The 20,092-nt window shown below is 42.2% G+C and overlaps 1 protein-coding gene across 3 annotated transcripts in view; it reads left to right on the top strand.

The window, feature by feature from the left end:
- Positions 1-5,237: 5,237 nt before the first annotated feature.
- FAM53A (family with sequence similarity 53 member A) overlaps positions 5,238-20,092 on the top strand; it is a 36,134-nt gene continuing 21,279 nt past the window's right edge. Inside the window, exon 1 of one of the 3 annotated variants that reach the window (XM_062638626.1) lies at positions 5,238-5,390. The gene's annotated coding sequence lies outside the window, so the exon portion shown is untranslated. Of the gene's footprint in view, positions 5,391-5,478; positions 5,735-20,092 lie in introns of those variants that run through there. The other 2 variants (XM_062638624.1, XM_062638625.1) reach the window with 2 other exon arrangements.

The raw sequence follows: 20,092 nt of genomic DNA, 5'->3' as shown, positions 1-20,092 counted from the left end.
CCCTGTCCTGACAGAAAAAAATGCAAGCCTGAGAACTCAGGCAGTCCTGGCTGCAGCAAGATGCAGGTAACTGAGGTGCTTTCACTGTCCCTGGCTTTTTTCAAGGAGAGACAAGTTGAGGAAAAGTTGTGGGCTGAGAAAAGGCTCACTCAGGAGGTGAATAAGCCATTCGGTCAAGCAGGGAACATCTAGGAAGGAAGTGCTGTATATTGCAAAAAGAAAAAGGCACTTGGAAATGCATGTAGGAAGGACTAGAAACTTGAGTAGGGAGAAGATGCTTTGGCTGAACTCTTAGCAATTTAGAGTTCTCATGAGTGGGGCTGTTCCTAGGGGACTGCAGTGAAAAACAGAACAATGCTGTATTGGCTCAGCACTTGGAACTTGACTTGCCCTTTTTGAAATCCTGTGGCTAATTCATACCCTGAAAAATGAAGTATATCCCGGCCAGATGGCTCAATTTAAGAAGTAGGCAACTGTGTAGCTGGAATAGCAGGCAATGGAGGTGAAAGGCTGGGTGTAGGAAAAGTCAGCTGTGTACAGGGGGCACGGGATGGAGTCACCCTTCCATGAAATCCAATAAAACCTGATCTGGTCATGATTAACTCAACATTTTCAAAACCCTTTTAAGAGCTCACAAAGAACATAATGTCCAGTCAACTTGTAGTGGTATACGAGAGACCCCTGACTCTAATATCCCAGGATGTCAGCCCTCTGCTTGTTTCACGTTTTGATGCTGAACACTGCTTTGCTTCTCCGTTCCAACTTATTTATTTAGCATTCTTACTGCTTTATCTCATTTATAACAAGCCCTTGAACGTTAAGGAAAAGTACATTATACAGAAAACTCATCTGTTTGAGCAGTCTGAAGTTTACATTAAAAGGTTTACATTAAAACCATCAACTGATACATATAATTAGTGGCAGAACTTCCTCTTGTGCCCAGAACCTGTATGCTCAGCTGTGAAACTGCTGAACACAGAGAATGGAGAAGTGTGAAAAGCATCTTTCATCAGGCTCAGCCATGCTCAACCATCCTCCCAAAACATGCAGGGTATCACAGGACCCCTCAATACCTAAGCAGTGTCTCCGGTATCTGCTCTGCGTCAGCCTCCAAAGTCAGTCCAGTTTCTTTCTTCACTCCCTTGTGAGGGGACTCCCCGGGCAGGGAGATGGAATCCACATTGCCCCCTTGCTCCGGAGGGTGAATACAAAGTGACTCTGAGGGAAACATGAAGAATTTGATTGGATCTGGAATTTTTCTGACAGACCCTGATAAATTTGTCTTTTAAAACAGAGACCCCTTTACCATTACACATTGTTTTTTTTTTTTGGGAGGGGGGAACCGAATGATTAACAGTGATTGCTACAAGAAGAGAAATACCATGATTTGGGGTAAATCTCCCTGAGACTTGCTATACAACTCACCTGTCTTGCTTCTATAACACACTGCAAGAGGATTGCTATATGTAGTAAACACACTAACTATTGGCTTACTCATGCTGTGCTCAGTAAAAAGTGATCAGTGCACACAGCAAGTACCATTCAACCAATTTGAAATTGTGTTGGAAATGCTCATCTGAACCTCACAAACAGATGTGTCTAAACTATTTCTGCACTTCATTTCTTTAACTATGTCAAGTAGCTGCTGGGCTCCTTGTCTGTAAACAGTATGAAAATAAGAACAAAAAAAAAGAACTGAGTTGCATAGTCTCCTCTGTTTCCCTTCCTGATCTAAGGTGGTGATTTGCCTACAGTGGCAGCTTTGTAGTATCACACACGTGGTGTTAAGGCCTACCTGTTGTTTTTGTGCAAGAGGCAAAGCCAGCATGTCACTAAACCTATCCACCATGTTCTGATTAAGGAGGGGGAAACATTCCCTTTCTTGAATAATCAGATCTAGGTGTTTAGATAGGGTATAAGAGGAACTTGTGAAATTCCTTTACAGAAAATAGGGGTCAAGATGGACCAAACTGAATATACAGTCTGTATATGTAGTGGAAACTTCTATATGCTCACTCCAATAGCAAGTAAAATAATCCCCAGAAGGGTATTTTAGAGCAATCATGCCAGGCATCAGTTCCCTGAGGTGAAAACCTTCTCCTGAGGTTCATTCTGATGGTACCTGTTTCAGCCTGTACTTTATTGCACAGACAGCTTTGTGTCTCTCTTTATTATTTTCTCTCTATTTTTAATTTAGAAACCTGCCTACATTTATGTCTCACTGTTCCGTTGGAAACAGATGGTCCTTCCTGGAGACACACAGTTGAGTGAACAGACACCAACCACTTCAACATGTGGTAGCATGTTTGTAATTAGATATTTAAAGTGCTAGACAATTACTATCGAACCTTGTCATGAGGGAAATTTAGGTCTGTGTTTACCGAAGTCTGAATTATAAACTGGATCCCTGCCAGAGCTTTACTCTTGGGTATAAAAGAAGACTATGGTTGAATACAGAATGACACTGATTAAAGCCACCACCTGTCTCTTATATGATCACTCACTCCTGCCTCCCACTCCAGTCCCCTAGCTTTTGTTGACTGTTGTATGGGATTTGCACATGTGATAAGTTTTGGGATCCAACCAGCTGATCATAGGAGGTAACCACCTCTGGAACATCACTAGTTTAGGGAGCAGCTTCCCACCCAGTTTCGGACTACAGACTGGTAAAAGTATCTCCATGCCAGAAGAAGACAGTATCAGCCATTGTCACAATCAGAAAAAAAAAAGCTAATAAATCATAGAATTATAGAATGGTTTGGGTTGGAGAGGACCTTAAGATCATCCACTTCCAACCCCGCTACCATAGGCAGGGATGCCTCACCCTAGACCATGTTCCCCAAGGCTCTGTCCAACCTGGCCTTTAACACTGCCAGGGATGGAGCATTTACCACTTCTTAGGGCAACCACTTAAAGTTAGAGAAAAGAATGGAAAGCAATAAAAGATTTCAGGGGAGAAATTACAGGGGAACATATAGAAAAGAAAGAAGATTTAAGAGTTATCTAATCCATAAGGTAATTTAATTACTGCATGGGTTTTGCCCTGGTTGGAAATATCCAGCCTGTGGAAGTTGAGAGCAGAGCACTAACTGCTCCTTCCACATGCCTCCCTCATCACTGCAGCCATGCTGTGAGTAAACACTTGGAATCACAGAGTGCAGTTTCAGAAACACACAGTTCCCTCTGGTTTTACCTTTACTTGCAGCAGAAATAGTGCAGGATGCTGGGGGAAGTACTGTGGCTTAAGTAAGAGAAACATTAATGTTTCAAAACTATGAAAATGGTTGAGCTTGTAGGTGAGGGAAAACCAGTTTCACATCAAAACTCCCATGCCTGAGCTGCTAAACTCCAGCAGAATACTTACATATAATGGTTGTGAAAGATGAAATTATATAATGACTTCATTTTTGTAAAAAAACTAAATTGTTAGCTCTAAGTTTGCAGAGGGATTTAGCAATGAAATGCTTCAGGGATAACTTGTTTTCAGTGGGGAATTCTGTGTACAAAACTGATTAAAGAATGAAGCCAAATCCCTGCCAAAGATACGGGCAGGATCATGAAAGCAGATGAACTACAATTTCCCATGCACTAGAATTCGCAGTAAAGGCCAGGAGCAAAATGAGCACAACAGGAAAGTATTTCAAGAGCCAGGGTTGAGCTATGGGAGAAAGTTGTGTGCGTTCCTCTGTGTACCTATAATCGCTTGCAAGATCTAAAGAGAAGTAGGTGTTGATCTCACAGAGAACTAGCACACTCATTTAAATACTCATTGTATAATTTGGGAAAGGTATCTTGGAAAGCGATTTGAAAAAGATTTCAGACAAGGTTTATCAAAATATAATAAACACCCAAACCTTTCAAGAAACTAGGTAATGTAGGGATGGACAGAGTGTAGAAGATAGGAGTGATAAAAAGCAAGCAGTAAAACCTTGTAATGCCCTTTGAAGTATTGGGTTTAACTTACTGGTTTCTTACAGTTAAAATTCAATAGCTCAGAAAGTAAACAAGCCCAAGTAAAGATTTCCCAGGAACACAGTTTTGGATTGGGCTCTACACTGCAACGATACCTGGGGTATCTGTTGCACCATCACCTTGTAGTTCAGTAAAATCTTGCAGGATAGTAAGTTAAATTCAGCTGAAAAACGTCTGGGTGAAAGGAAAGGTGAGGGAGTGAAATACAACTCCATTTGCAAACTCTGAGGAACAGGTTGCAGAAAGTTGAAAGATGCTAGCTGAAGGGATGAGAAGAGCTCACTAATAGTTGCCATTAATAAAAAATACCTGTACCTCAGTAATGTTAGGCCCGTAGGCAACAGTAAATCAGGGTTTGGTTTCTCATGATGTTAAGGATTATGCACCCACATAAAGCAGCCTCTGCCCTGACAAGTGTACAATGTAATTGTTGTCCAAACACATCCCACTTCCTCACTACGGCTGACTCATAACTGCTTCTGAAAAACTCCCATAGGAACATTCGTTGCACAGAAAGAAGCAGATGTCGGGTTTTCTTTGTTGCCTCCATTTTAAGAGACAAGAGAAACCGCACCAGTTCGGTTCCATGTGGGACCCCTTCGGGATGAGAAAGCTGAGGTATTTGCAGCACGTCGCCCTGGAAGCTGCCAGCTGAGGGAAGCACGGAGCAGGCAAGCAGAGGGCAGTGTAACCACACCGTTGCACAGAGCCGCCTATCAGCGCAGGAACCTGGGAAGAACCAGCTATAGGGAAAGCAACATGAGTTGGCTAGTACAAGCCATGGCCAGGGGTTCAGGGGGAAGCCCAAGGCGCCATTCCTGCTCCCTCTGGGACTGACACAACCCCGTACCTCAGCCTTCATAGAGGCTCTGCCAGCGTTGCCAAGCGGGGTGCAACCTACAGCGCCAAGCTAGGGCCTGATGGAGGTCTCCTACAGCCTGACAAAGCCCAAACCAACATGCTCGGGGTCGCCCCAGCCTAGGGACACCCCCAAGGCCCGAGCCCCACCACCCTAAGGCGAATGAAACGAGGAGGACAAGACCTGCCACTTTCCCCCCTCCTGAGGTGACCCCCCTAAACCCCAGTGCGCATGCGCAGATGGGGAGCGGGCGGTAGTGCGGAGACGCATGCGCAGTACACCCAGCCGGACCCCTCTCGCCGCACCACCCGCACACCCGCGTCCCTCTTGCGGCTCCATCCGGGGACGCGATGACGTAATCGCCCCGCTGGGCGAGAAGCGAATTGGCTCTGGCTGCACCGCTGCCCTATGGTAGAGCGGGTTAAAGTTCGGCGGGCGGGTTGCCCAGCCAATGAGAGCAGGCAGTACGCCCGAGGGGGCGGAGCCGGCTGTGTTTTGTTCAATTGCCGTGGAGCACTGCAGTCCATACGCGCAGGGGAGGCGGCACGGGCGGGTGCAGGTACCTGCGGCCGGCGCTGCGGGAGGGACGGGGGAGGCCGTGGGGTCAGCGCCCGCCGCTGCAGGGCGAGCGCAGCCGACAGGTAACCGCTGTTGATGTGACCGGCGGCCTCGAGGCAGTGCCGGGCGGAGCGCGGCCGGCCAGGCCCGGACCCCTTCCCCGAGCCTGTGTGGCTGCGGGAACCAGACAGCTCTCTGCGGGTGGCGGAGTGACCGCTACCGGGGGGCTGCTGCTCCGGGGGGGTCCCTGCGGGGTGGGGGTGAGGCGCCGGTGGAGCCCTTCCCCGCGGCGGCAGCCTGGTGCTGCCGCAGAGCTGCAGGCTGCTCATCTCCGTAATTGCATAGGTAGATACATTGGCATCGGCTTTATATTCATCATGGCTATGGTCGGTGCTGAAGCCGGGGGCCGCGCTTCTCCGTCGCGGCAGGGGGTAAAGGCTGGCTGCGTTTCGCCGTGCTGTTAGCTGAACGCTTCGTGGGGAAGCTAAACGGCGGCTGTCTGCAGCCCTGGCAGGAGAAAGAGACACTCAAGCCCTCCGAAAACCAACTTATTAGTATTAATTACTGGTCTCCGGGTGTGAATGAGGGTGGCGGGGAGGCCGTGCCTCCTTCCCAACGGGCGGCGGGGCTGCTCTGGGTGAGGGCCCCGGCCTGCCTCAGCGGGAGGGAAGGAGAAGGGAAGGAGCCCGGGCCCGGCCGGGCTCGGGCATTCCTTTGTGCCGCTGCCTTGCGAGACACATGCCTGCAGGCACGTACCCCGGGGGTTTTGAGGCGATTCTCCCCCCCGCTGTTGCTCAAGGATAGAGTTACTTCAGAATAGGTGCATGTTTCTCCACAATAGCTGCCTTCCACAATGATTCCTGCGTGAAAACGGCGATTATTCTCTTCCTTCCCCTCCCTCGGCAATAGGAAAGTTGATTTCTAATTTATGGCTTGTAAGTGTAACGACCGACTGGGCTCAAAAGTCCGAGATCGGCAAGTGAATAGGCTCTTTGTGTTATTCTGGCTTTTCTGAGGGCAGTAACATGGCTTTGTTCTGATCATTTGGCTTATTAAATGTCTACTTGTCTGTGTGAAGGCTGAAGAGAAACGTGTACTTGAAATTCGGAAGCTATTTAAGGAGGTTGCTTTAGGTCTTGTGAGACAGAGGCCGCCCACCGCAGATGATCCTCTGCTTTAGCATTGCATCCGTTATCTGAACTCTCCTGGCAGGGATCTGAAAGTTGAGGCGTTTTCTCTTTAGGTAAATGATCTATCGAGTCAGAGCCCTTCAGAAAGCAGCAATTAGTGCTTTGTAACTTTCAGGTTGAGGGTGGCTCTGTGATTAAGACCAGATAAGACACTGGCTTTTAACGTGCATGCCGAGTTCTAGGCCTCGGGATGAGTTGAGCCAGCTGGTCAAATCTATTTTCTGGTTCACTGTGCTTACATTAAAATTAGCTCCTGAGAACAGTTATTACAGCCTTTACGGTTACATTGCCTCCCATTCATATGCCTGGCTGCTAGGAAATATTTTTGTCAAAGCCATTTTTGGCGAGAACGAGTAAGTTTGTGTGTTCTTGTGGCAAGCTGAAATGTTTCTGGATGTGTTTTAATTGTGAATTGTCTGTTTGCTTCAAGTCGGGCTTATGAAATGTGGAGCACGTTTGCTGAACTGCAGGAACTTTCCTAACAAAGCATGTGACTTGATCTGCGTTTTACTGGAGATGCAAGGTACATGATTAAGCCCAAAGAGCTTGTATCTTTACAATTATCATGCTTCCGAAAAATCCCTGGAAGAATTGCACTTGGCGACTACCATGTGTAGGGAGCTAAAACATACATTTGAAGTAGTTCTGCATTAGCTGATGGAGCTCCTAACTAGAAAATGGGCTTACTATTTGTTCCCTTTGAATTTATGGAAAATACTATTCATATTAATCTCTCCATTATTTTTAATCATCCTGAGGTGGTTTTTTGGCAGTAATAAGATGTTAGTCGTTATCATACGGAAGTACATGCTGCCTATTCCACACAGACTTAAAATGCTTATCTGCAGGATCATCCCACTAATGATATCCTTTCAGGATGTTCCATGCTGTGGAAATCTGGCTGTCCTCTAGTGGCCTTTACCTGCCAGTGTGTAACCCACAGTTATTATCTCCTTAACTAGAGAATTAAAGTTGATTAAATAATTGCAGAGGTGTATATTTTAAGTTTGCTGTAGTTAAACTGCCCGACTTCCTCATAAAAAGCTATTTTTTTTTCCTGCAGGGTACTATGATATGGAAGAGTGAGGAGGCTGAAAGGAGAAATATTACTTGTATTTGCAACCATCATGTTAAGCTTTGGAAGTTTAGTATAGGCATAAAACTATTTTATGAGAATATGGTGTGCAGATAAACTGAAAGCTTAACCTCACAAAGATGACTGCAACTTATTGCAGGGATTGCTTTATTTAAAACAAGCATGAAGGATTTATTCTTTCCTATAGGAATTCCTTGAGGGTCTGGTAGCCATTACTGTAGCTCCCTTTTTCAGTTCCTTCTCCTTTTCCCTTCCCGTTTTTTTTCTCCCCCTTCCCCTGTTGCCTCCCCCAATCTACATTCCTTTGTGTGAGCAGTGATGATGGCAGTTCTAGTCACCTCCTGTGGTTTGATAGATTATTCCTTTTAGAAACATGGTGTACTTAAAACTTTACAAACACAATTCTTTCTTTCCTTGTTCCTGCACTTTATTGATGCTGGTTTTGAGTTTTCTCCTAAGAATTTATCCTTTGTGGTTCTGCTTTGAGTTTTCTTAAATGCTAGTGAAAAGTCTTGTTAAACCTTTAGTGGAGAATTTCATTATTTATATTATACTTTACATTTCTTTTTTTGTGTATTTTGATGGTCATAATATAAACAGAACTGTTGCCTTTTGGCAACAGTGAATTTCCCTTTCCCCTGCAAGACCATGAGTATTGTTCTTTTTTAGATAAAAGTTTGCTTGCTTTAAACTTGAATTTTTACTTTTATAAAATAAACTTCTTGGGCTATTTTTAGATGACTGCATTCTTGACATCTGATATTCATTCAAGAATAATCTTGCAGATGAATGTTCATAGTCCTTTGTCTTTAGTCTTAATTTACATATAAACTTACATGTTCTACCATAATGTTTCAAAATGTAAGAGGTTCTTGCCTGTTGAGGTGGTAGTTGTAACTTTTATTCTAGATATGCTAAGTAATGTAAGCTTCCAGGGGGTGGTGGTGGTTGTGAAACTACACGCATCAACCTGTGAAGGGCTTTATGAGTGTTCCTAAGGAAGGGTTAATGAGCAAAAGGTTCATTAATTCTAGGGAAGAAATTCATGGCTAGAAAAATAGCTACTTAAACTCGGTATAGTGGCTCAGACTTTCTTGGTGGGTAGGTTTTAATCTGTCGACTTTGTATACCTAAGAAGTAGCCATTTATGTTGACAGCCTGGTTTTTTGTCATAAAGGTTGTGTGGTTAACAAGATCTTAACAGTGAAGTATTGCAATCCAGTGATGAGAGTCTCTATAAAACAGAAACAACTGTGCATTGTTGGTTTCTTTTAACCATAAAGTTGGTTTGGGGATAGAGACATTTTCAGAACATAGGTTTCTTTAAGGATTTTCTTTCCCTAACAAAAGGAGGCCTAAAAAAAAAGGAGGGGGGGGGGGGGGGAAGGAAGGATATTTTTAACTCCTTTCTAAGCTGTTATACAAATTTTCCTGTGATGAACCAGCTGGATATTGCAGTACTGTTAAGTATAGAAAAACCTATGTTAACTCTTTTATATCACCGTTTCTACATTTTGTGCTGTTTTGCCTGATCTGTTTGGGAAGTAATAACATCCACAAGCTGGCAAGAAACTCCTCAGCTAACTTCTGATGCTTTGTAGTGGGCGCAAATAACTTCTGAAGGCCATGTTTCTGCTGATTTTCAGGTTGCAGGGAGGAAGTAGGCAGAGTTGTTACTAAACACATTATCTGGGTTATGGCTCTCGGGTTACTGACAGCGCTGTTTTTTAAGCAGGGAGTTGAATGTCATGCTTTAGAAAATATGAAATGTTTCAATTAGGAAACTTAGTAATAAAATCAAAACTAATATAATTGGCTTTCCCCTGTTTGAACTTGATTATATTTTAGTGAAATGCAGGCCATCACTTATGTTTTGCTGTTAACAGCAAGATCAAAGGTTCCAGTTGCCTAATGTTAGCATCGTTGCTCTGAATTTGGTATGACAACATTGTTTTAAGTTCCTAGGAAAATTAAACTAGTAAAGTACAGGGAAGACTACTGTCAATGATACGTCAAATTGCAGGCCTGGAGCTTTGGACATACAGTGCCAGTGATGGCAGTTCTTCAGTGTGTGTAAGTCTGTACAGATAGAGCTAAGAGTGTGAAATCGAACAATATTTTGCCTGGAGCTGTCATGAGAAATGTCATTTACAAAGCTGACTCAGTATACTAAGACCTAAATGTCAGTGTGGGAAAGGTATTTGAGATGGAAGAAACCCATTTCTGCACTTGCTGAGCTTTAGAATTTGAACTGAGCTGGTACAGGAGGTAGCCAAAGAAATAACTGCTGCACCACTTTACCTTTACTTTTGTACTTTACGCTGAGATCTGTGATGCTGAAAGATGGGATCTGAATTCCTTTATCCTGAAGAATACTTTTCTCCTTAACACCCCCCTCGTCCAAACAGCTTTGGCTGCTGGCTTGTTGTTTATTTGTTAATGCACTTAAGTCTTTCTGGGTTTATGAAAGATCATGTTTATAATATGGCAATTTCCACACCAAAGTTAAGGTGGGTTAACTTTAAAAATGAAGGAAAAAAACCTTTGCTGTCCTAATAAGACCCCATACAACAAGGCTGAGGTTTCATTTCTACTGTCACCTTCCCTTGAGCCATGAATGGGAATAATAGGAACTTCTGCTGATGTTATATTAACTTTAGGTCTCCAATTTGCATCTCAAATAACATTGTGAACAGCATTAATGCCTTTGAGGGGTTTGGGAGGTTTTTTAATTTGTAGGGTAAATGTGTTTTTTAACCTAATTGGGAATCAGATTATTATTGCAGCATGTTTAGCTTTTGCTCTGCGCAGTTAGTGGTGTTGTCAGTGGCACTAAATCATTCCTTCAATGCTATGCATATGTATTATGTTTCACTTTCTTAATTGTGGCTTTAGATTTTGTCCTAGTAAAGTATTCCTCCATTTCATGCAGTTACTACTGGATACAGTGTAATGTGTCCTTTATCCTACCCTTCCTAGTTTAAAGGGAAAATTCGTGTTTTAAAGGTACTGCTTCCTTTAAGTCTCCATGCTTTCACACTGAAAAATGCATTTTTCTGTCCTTCTCCAGGGATTTCTGGTGATTTGACCTCTTTTGGCTTTAGATGGATGGAAATTCTTCATATATGAGGAAGTATACAAGTGACAAAAGTTGTGTGTCACTTGGGTCTCTCAAGCCCTGTTGCTTTATCAACTTCCACAGTCCAAAAGTAGCATGTGGAATATGGAAGGTTGAAGTTTGGAGCTTCAGGTGTGATGTGGATTATGAATCAACAGAGTTGTGGAAACATGCTTGAGGCTGGATGGGTCTGGATCTGCTGGATTCTGTCTCTTGCAGAACAGCATTTCTTAGTTGACATGTAGATGGCCACTGAGGTTGTGGGTGGTTTTTGTGTTGTCATATGAACCAACTTTGTTTTCATAACATAAGATACTTCTGTTCTATGGACTGTGATTTATTTTATAAGTGATGGTCTCTATTTAGGTACCTAGCATCTATTTGTATGGCTGCATGTTTTTTTGATGAAGTGACAATTACAGTCCTAGTTTTAAAAAAAGGAGCCTTTTTGCTCAATTATCCCATACTGATAGTAGTGGCAAATAATTCAGTCATTATGTCCTATTTGTAATGGAGTGTAGGTGGTGTGTAAGCATGCCTCAAGACTACTGCTGTGCTCCTGATGCAGTATTTAGTAAGTGAGGAGGAGTAATGAAAACAGCATTCAATAACTGCTTACTTGAATAAAATATGGTGTATCTATATATTCTAGTGGGTAAAGGGAGAGGAGTAGGTACCTAGTACGTTGTCTTTTCACGTTTTACAAGTGATGAAACGGATCAACAAAGTTGAAATGAAGAATTGAGAAGCATGAGTAACTTGGAGGCTATGCTGAAATGCTGTTGCCTGCTGTAAGGGGCTGAGAGAAGTTTAAGACAGAATAACAGAGGTGCTGGTTAAGAAGATACCGCTGGCTCTGGAGCACATGTGGAGCTTGGCCTATTCACTTGTCAGTATGTATGGCAGTCCACTTAAGCCTGGCTATGTATGTGCTTGCTCACCTCATCCCCTTCCACTGTAGGACTCCATTCTGACCAGACCTGTCCAGTTCAGTATTTGGATAAGGAATTGCTGAGCTTCTGGAGGACTGCTGCTGCTCTCATTTTCATGTTTCACAAATTGGAAGGATGTCACTTGAACAAAGCAGACGAATACTTGTAGTATCAAAACTGTTACAGAGGATGAAAAAAGATAGTATTTTGTCTTTGGTTTATGCCTCTTAAATGTCCTGTCTCTGCTTGAGCTCTCATGAGTTAATTCTGTCTCTTTGGTGACTTTAGAATTTGAAGTTTACATTTAAACATGTAGCTTATCTCAGGCACAGGCATCCTCTGACTGTCTGTGACTAACACTGTCTGCTTCAATTCCCTGTCTGTAAAATCCTGCATATCTTAGTTTTTACTTTAGAGTATTTGGTTTGCTGCAACATTTTCCATCCTCAAGAAGCCTAACAAAGCCTAAGGCTACAGTTGTAAAAGGTGAGGTGCAAATGTCTGTGTGATGGTGCTTAGTGACACCACATCAATGAAAGCTATTTCATCACTGTTCTAGGTTGATAGAAGGCCAAGCTTGCATGTTCTTCTGAAATAATCGGCTTCTGGTTTCTGTTGGTCAGGAAAAAGATGCAACAGGTTACTGCAATACTGCTGAGGTTTGCATGCTGCCATGGGAGATGGTTGGAGTTGGTTTATTTCTGTGTGAAGAAAGCATGAGGCGGGTGCAAGTTGCCTTTTGGTGTATAGCAAATAACCTGAATGTGCAAATCCTGAAGTTATAATTTGAAAAATCAGAACAGTAACTTCTAGCTCACTGAAACTAAATATACACCATAGGAGGGTAAGCAAAGACATTACAGTGGCTTGAAATTGAGGGAGTTGCTTTAAAAAAAGGCTGGAAAAGGTGTAGGCTGGTTGTGAGAGTCCTCTGCCCCGTACCAGTGTGGCATATCTGTGATTCGTAAAAGGAGCTTGAGTAGCTCTATTTCATCCTCAGTCCAGTACTTTGTTGTACTCGGCATTAAAACTTGTTCTGAATATGGAACTAGACATCTTCCTTACTGCAGGTCAAGCTTATTGCCTAATTCCCTGTACATGATATGTAGCTGTTCTTTCCCCTGTAGTAATCTCTTACAAATGCTTAAGCTGGTCTTTGTCACGTTCCTGTTTCCTTGTGTCTTGCCCTGTACCCTGCAGCCTTCTAATACTTCTGGCCTAAATAAAACTAGTGTATTCAGTTCTTCCCAAGAGGTCATGTTTTTTCAGCTCTAATCATTCTTCTCAAGTTAGTTCACATTGGTCTTTGAGTGTGGTGCTTAAAGCCCAACTTTGTCCTACAGCTGAGGCTTTCCTGTGCTGAGGGGAGTGAAAAAGACTGTTTTGTGTGCTCTGGAGCTGATATTTGTGTTTATGCATCCCCATACATTTGACTTTCTTACAACAGCTTAACACTTGTTTCAAGGTCAGCTGCTTGATCCAGTCTAGCCCACAGCTTTCTTGTAAAGATCTCACCTTCCTGTTTCCTTGATAAATCCTGCTGGAGTGAACTTGGAACCGAATTATATCTTATTTCTTGCACTACAGCTCTTGAATTTGTCAAGTTATGCAGAGTTTTAATGCTGTCCTGCAGTTCTTGCCTTTCTCCTACTTGTAACAAGCCTGCTCTGCCAGCAACAGATGATGAGAAACACATTGGTGAACTGAGCTGGGTTCCTGTTTGGTGTGTTCTTCTATGTACCACTGTTAAGTGCTCTCTGGGTATGGTTATCCACCAAGTATTGCATTCACTATAAAGCCTTTGCTTGCGTTCCTGCAGCAGAAGCCTTTAAATCAAGGTGTAGGACCTCAGTAGATTCTCTCTGAAACCCTCTTACGCTGCGGTAAAGCTGACCCTGGTGGGTGCTGCTCACCTGCTTGTTGTCTTTTAGTGCTCTCACAAAGGGTCCCTGTTCTTCCCCTGGGATTCTACTGGAATGTGAAGAGTTGGAAACCAGTCATACAAATTTTGACCTTTTTCTGAGGACGGACATGGAATGAAGGCGGGCCTAGGTTCAGGAACTGATGTCCAAAACCTGGCCTGTTCACCTCATGACAGCCTAACTCTGGTACCTTGCAAATAACTGTAGGTGTTAGAGTGACTCTGAAGTCACCAGTAGTTGGAGTTAAGTTCTCTATTTTTGAGACAAAACTTCTCTTAATGTGGCAAGCTAAGCATTGTATAAGCCCTGCTATTTGCACCTAACTTTTCTTTAGGGTACTTCTCTTGGATTTGTGTTTGAAGTATTGACATCTCTATGGGTGCAACGCTTTGCCTTTGAAATGTTAGTTCTCATGGTATCTTCCCCTGCTGAACTTGATTCACATGATGAATCTTGCACTTACGGAAATGGGTTACTCTGAGCCCTGTCTCTGGTGGTGGTTGCAGTTCTGTAAATACTCTTCATTATCGCTTCTCCAGCATCTCTCCCTATGAACTTTCAAATCACTTTGCATCTTCCCCTGACAGTAATTTCCTTACTCTTTCTCTAATCATTGCCCTGTTTGTAGTCCCTGCATGTGTAGCAGTTTATTCTCATCACACAGATATATTTGAGTGTAGTTAAAGTTTTGATGCAGTTGGCCACGAGTTGGAATAATTTATCTTCTAACCATTATTTCCACTGTGTGCTCTAAGGAGACATCTGTCCTTTAAAATCATACTGCCATCTTTTGAGCAGAGGTTTAGAAAGTCCAGTAATCCTTCTCCAAAGATTTTGAATGTTTGTTAGCTGAGGTTACTTCAGTAATCATATTTTGGCATCATATGGTGGGTTAAAACTAAGGCAGCATCTCCTTGTGCTGAGAAGTTAAAGGCAATGTGGATGGTGAAATGTGTATTGAGTGCTCTTTAGAATGTTAATACTTGTTTGTTTTTTGATGCAACCATGCTTTATCTTGTGTTTCTTTTTAATGTTATAAAGAAGTAAAAGGGCTTTTCAAATTATGTTTGCATAAGATATAGGTAGCTTCATAATGCTACCCAAACCCTTTGATTTTTGCTGTGGAATAGTATGACTAGAAGTATCCCTTATAGTAACCTTGCAGAGGTGGTGGCTGGCATGTACTGAGGGTGTGGGTAAAGTAGGGATTAATGCCATGCTTGTTGCGTGCAGTGTTTGAGTACTCACTTTTGCAGCAAGGCATATCCCCGTCCCTGCCCTCAGGTTAGATATTTGGGCTGTTCCAAGCTCATAATAATTAACAGAAATGGGGATTTTATTGGTAGGATGCTTTTGCCAGGCTTGTCTAGTTGGATACATCCTGCTATCAGTGGTGCTGCTAGGCAAGCTTGGCTGTGGAAACTACAATGGGGCAAGTGTGTTCAGAAGGGCTCTTTGAAAGTGGGTGTCCTGGGTTCAGCAGTAGCAGTCATATACTTAATTTTGAGAGGCTTGTCTGTATTGAGTGCTCAAATTTTAGTAACCAATTCCAAAATACTGTGTATTTTTAGACTGAACTTTATAGTCTTGTTAAAATACATAGTCTTGAACTTTGTAAGTGGTTTGGGGGGGACCTTCCTTTCCCTTAACCCTTCTTTAGCTGAGCACAAGATCTCAGGGAATCAAATAAAACCAAACCTATTTATAAATTCTGAACCAGTTATTGAACTAATTGCAAAAACTGAGCCAAGCTGTAGCCTCTTGCACCTGCAGAAAAGGTTGCAGCTATCAAAAGCTTGTTTATTACTCCAGATCTCCTTGGGTCCAGGTGCTTAGCCAGACACTTCCCCCAGTTCAGTGGTTTGATGTTCCAAATATTCAGCAGAAAAGGTGTTGCTGCTTTATGCAGACTGTAGTATGCTTAACCTTTGCATGAGTGAAGATGCCAGAAACCCAGATGTAATTTCAGAGGCTTATTTTCAAGTATGTTAGATAAAAGCACACTTTTAAACAGTATCAAACGATCATTTGAAAGATTAAGAGTTTTCAGGTGAAGATCTGAAAGGACACGGTTGCCTCTTTTATTGTTGACTTTATCAGGTAAATCTTTACTGTTTTGTCCTTCAGCTTGGTTAGCAGAAGTTGATCTTGTTAGAATGCAGTCATCTGTAAAGGTAACTGCCCAAGTGGGAGGAAACTTTTCCATTCCTGGTCCTCATGGTTGTGTCATCTCTTACACTGTTGTCTGCAGATGTTATGTGCTTGACTTGCTGGTCAAGTGACTTACCTGCCACCATTTAAAGCTGCTAATTTTCTGACCCAATCAATGAAGATCAAAACCAGGAGCTCTTCTTCCTCCTCAGCTTTGATTTTTCTCCTGGCATTTTTGTGCTTAAATGAAAGTGAGTTGTTCTACCCTATACCAACTGAAGTGTGGTCTGTAATATTTCTGTACTGATAGGCACCTTGTGCCTATTTCCATCCCATACAGAGGCATGGTTTTGCTTTAAGGCTTCTGCATAAACCTCACAATTTGAACTCCTAGTGACTTCTGTGAATCCTTCCATAGAACATGCTTGCAGAATTAATGACTTTTCATTAAATATCTGATAGTGTTGAGGTAGTACACAATGAAAATACTGAGCTTTTCCATCAGGCAGAGGGTGATCTTTCAGTATTCAAAGAAAACCAATCACACTGATATAGTTAAGTTCACTGTTGGGTTTTTTTTTTCTGCTTTATGTAGTCTGCTCTTACATAGTGTAGCTTTGTCTCCTGAGATTTCTTTTAGTACATGTAGTTATAAATGCTTTTACTAAATACCTACTGCAGTTGTACCCCTTGATTTGTCTTGACCTCTAGTGCAGTGTTTCCTGAATCCAGCTGTTCAGTGTGCTGTGGAAGGCTGAATGCACAGACAAAGTCATTGTCTTGCTTTTTGGAATGGTGTAGTGAACTAGTAAGAGCTGCGTGGCTCAACTGAAGTAATTTTTATTGAAGTACCTTAATCAGTCTGGCAAGAGGGATGTCCCTGGTGACACTTGAAGTAATATCTGAATCGAATGCTGAAAGCACACAATATTGACACATACTGCTTTTGTCTTTGCGGTTCATTCCATTATTTTAATGGACTTCAATTTGTGGTCTGCTTGTACTTGTAGTGCTTGTGGGCTGTCCTGAGGGTTCAAGTGTAGTAGAGCAGTATATACATAGTGCAGATCTTTAGAGACTTCAAAAAATCATGTGATGTGCAAAACAGAAGTTGGATAACAACAAAGTTGGTATGAACCGTAGTTTAGTGCAAAGCAAGGAGCAGCAGCAAATTCTTGAAGCTGTCACTCAGTTTTGGTATTTCTAGTGTGATCTGAGACCTCAAAGTTAGAGAACATTCTTGCTACTTGAAAGCTGTGTGATATTTAGGCTCTTCCCCCTCTTAATTATAATGGATCGTGTAACTAGATGGTGGTTGTAAAACTTGGTCTTTCAGTCTGCTTGAGGTGGTGTCTCTGCCAGATGAATTTGAGCTTCTTGAGTAACAAATTACAGATGGTCAGCCATGATTGGGAGCAAATTTGAGAGGGAACTTGGTTGTCTGTTACGCACCATACCTCATATCTGTTTAGTGCATTTCCATGTTCTTTCAAGATGGGTAATATAGCAGACAGCTTGAACTACTGGATGCAAGCCTGTGTGGAGCTTTATTCTTGTGTAGTTCTTCCTGTAATTTGCTTTCTTTCTTAGACTTCTGGGGTTTATATGAAAATATGTAAGCAGTTTATTTGTCATAAACTGATAAAATAAGGATATGCACTTACCTTTGTTCATTCATTACAGTTGCACGATGATATCTGGGAGAGTTCAGTTTTCAGAGACTGAAACATCTCTTGTGCTGCTAAATTGGGCATAGGACTTTGTCATGAGAGGGGAAATACTACTCGTAGTATGAATTAGGATGGCAAGGCTCAGGGATAAGTGCATTTCGTGTTACTGTAAGCATTGAGCTGTATAGATATTTACAGAATACTCCTAAGCACTTGAGTTCTAAATTTAGCAGGCTCTGCAGTTCACCAGCTGTACTATTTACTGAGAAATATTTGGACTACTATAGGTTTCTTGTTTTTAATTTCCATAGCTGTATGCAAGCTAATGTGAGGGAGACTTCCCTGCATGCAGATTATATAGCTCATTAGATCCCTGAAATGCCATGAAGTAGCATCTTAACACAAGTGTTTTTCACCCAGCCCGAGGCCTCCAGCAAGAACATTTCACACTTGGGATCATAAAAACAAACCTACTCCTTGGGCTTTTTATTTTAAACAAGCCAACCAGATGTCTGAAACCCTTCAGAATGAACCTGAAGGCAAATAGGAGGAGGTTTATTAGCTGTGTGTGTTTTGGGAGCAGGATGTATGGAAGAGATTTGTGTAATACCTCAGCTCCAAGCACGTAGGGTTTGGTAATCGAACGGTACGTTAATACTGATATTATTTCAGTCTGTCATGGGGGGGGGGAGCAGGATGTGTGGAGTAATCATCATTGACACTGCCATACAAGTTAAGGGCAATGCTACATGTTTGTTCAGGCCTGAGTACTTTTAAAGCACATATGTGCTTGTTTGACTCTGCTCATTTTTAAAGGCAAACACTTAAGAGAAAGTAGGTGATACTGCTTTTTTCCACTGGCTTTTCTTCTATAATGGAGTGAAGCAAATATCTTGTTGTAGGGCCTGTTAATCTTCATCTGTATCTTTTCTTCACAAGCCTTAGAGTAAAATAAGATCTTGTGGGTCTTGTGTAATCTGTATCACTTGCTTTAGTGGGAGCGTGGTGGGCTTAAGTTGGTGGTATGTGTATTTCTTCAAACACTGATATTCTCTGTATAAATTACTATTTATGAGTCTAAGTTTTGTATCTTGTTGGAGGCTTTTTGTACTAAATAAACACTTCCATTGATTTTTAAATAGAACATTTATAAAAACAGTATGTGGAGGTGGAAATAATTCATGTAGGACCTGAGCTGTGAGCTTTCAGTAATATCACAGGCTGAATGTTGCAGTAATACTGTAAAACTGGTGATTGCCCACTAGGTTTTGTTCTGAGCTACTCAAACACGCAGTAATTCTTAGCTTCAGCTGCCATGTTCTTTAAGTGATGGTGGTTAGCACATTTAGTTCATAATTACGCAGAGGCAAGGCGTTTGGAGTTCATATATATAAAAGCCTCAGTAGACCAGGCTTCTTGTTCCTCAACACTATGTTGTAGTCTTGTGCTTTCTGCAAGATTGCTGAGAAGGAGGAAAAAGAGTCCAAATGGCACATTGCAGGGAGATGGCTGGTCACAGGCCAATGCTGATGGCTAACTCAAATGGAACTCCAAGCATAAATGGGAATATCCTTCAGCAGAATGAATTAAATCCTTGGCTGTCGTTTAAGTAGTGATAGATTATTTTAGGAAACAGAACTTAAGTAACAAAGCATCTTGGAAAAGCATCTTTGTACAGGATAAACCCACAAGGCACAGCTCATCTGTTGTCCTGTCTGACAAAAGGATCCTTTGAAACATGCAGGGTGATTGGTCTGCCATGTGAATGTTAAGTCTTTCTCAAGTGTAAAAGACAGGTTTAAACCTGGGAGAGCAGTGAGACTTCTTACTGATACGAGCTAGCAGTAGTAAATGCTTTAACCTCTGGCTGGGTTGAGTTCCTAGCCCTAGTTTTCTGTGGTGATACGTTCCCTGCTTTAATTAGGTATGGCCTGGAAAAAGTCTCTCAAGCTTGTATCTCCAGCACTTCTGTTGCTTTGAGAAATATACTTTATAAAATGTGACAAAGGCTTAACATCCCCCGTCTCAACCCTTCCTTCACCTTTCTGGAAGGTGACTTTCCACCAAACAAACTCAAACCACCGGATAAATAACTTTGAGAAATAGAGCACAGTGTATTTATTACAGATAACAGTTCAGCATGTAATGGAATAAAATCTTCCATTTTCTAATTAAATTTTAGGAAACAATATTAGCTCTTTATTTTGTCTGTTTTTCAGCCAAGCTGGATGAGTTCTGCATCTGAGGAATGAGAAATCTGTGCACCAGAGTATTACCTTTAGTCTCTTTCCAGCACATCATCTGGCTGTTTTGCAAATGAAACCACCATCTTAAGCCAGGAAAGTCTCTTTAGTTGACTTCCGGTGCTTCTGCTTGCAGGTTTTTATCCATCTCACAAGGTCTGTTTCTTCAATCAGAAAAATCAGAGTACTGTTTGTTCCCCTTTTGTTCAAGGAATTTGCCAGAATGTGTTGAATCTTAAGCAAAATGGAGTCTAAAGGCTGTGTGTGATGGTTGAGGTTTTGCTTCCTTCTCATAGGAGCTCCTGCATCTAAAGTGTGGGAGATGGAGTAGAAACAAGAGTGTAGGATGCAGCCTTGTTTTAGTAATGGTTTGTACTTTGT

Source organism: Pezoporus occidentalis, unplaced genomic scaffold (assembly GCF_034315485.1).
Source record: "Pezoporus occidentalis ecotype Australia unplaced genomic scaffold, CSIRO_AGI_Poc_V1 ctg58, whole genome shotgun sequence".
Classification (NCBI taxonomy): domain Eukaryota; kingdom Metazoa; phylum Chordata; class Aves; order Psittaciformes; family Psittacidae; genus Pezoporus; species Pezoporus occidentalis.
The sequence above is the reverse complement of the archived record's forward strand: the minus strand, read 5'-3'. Positions and strand labels throughout refer to the sequence as shown.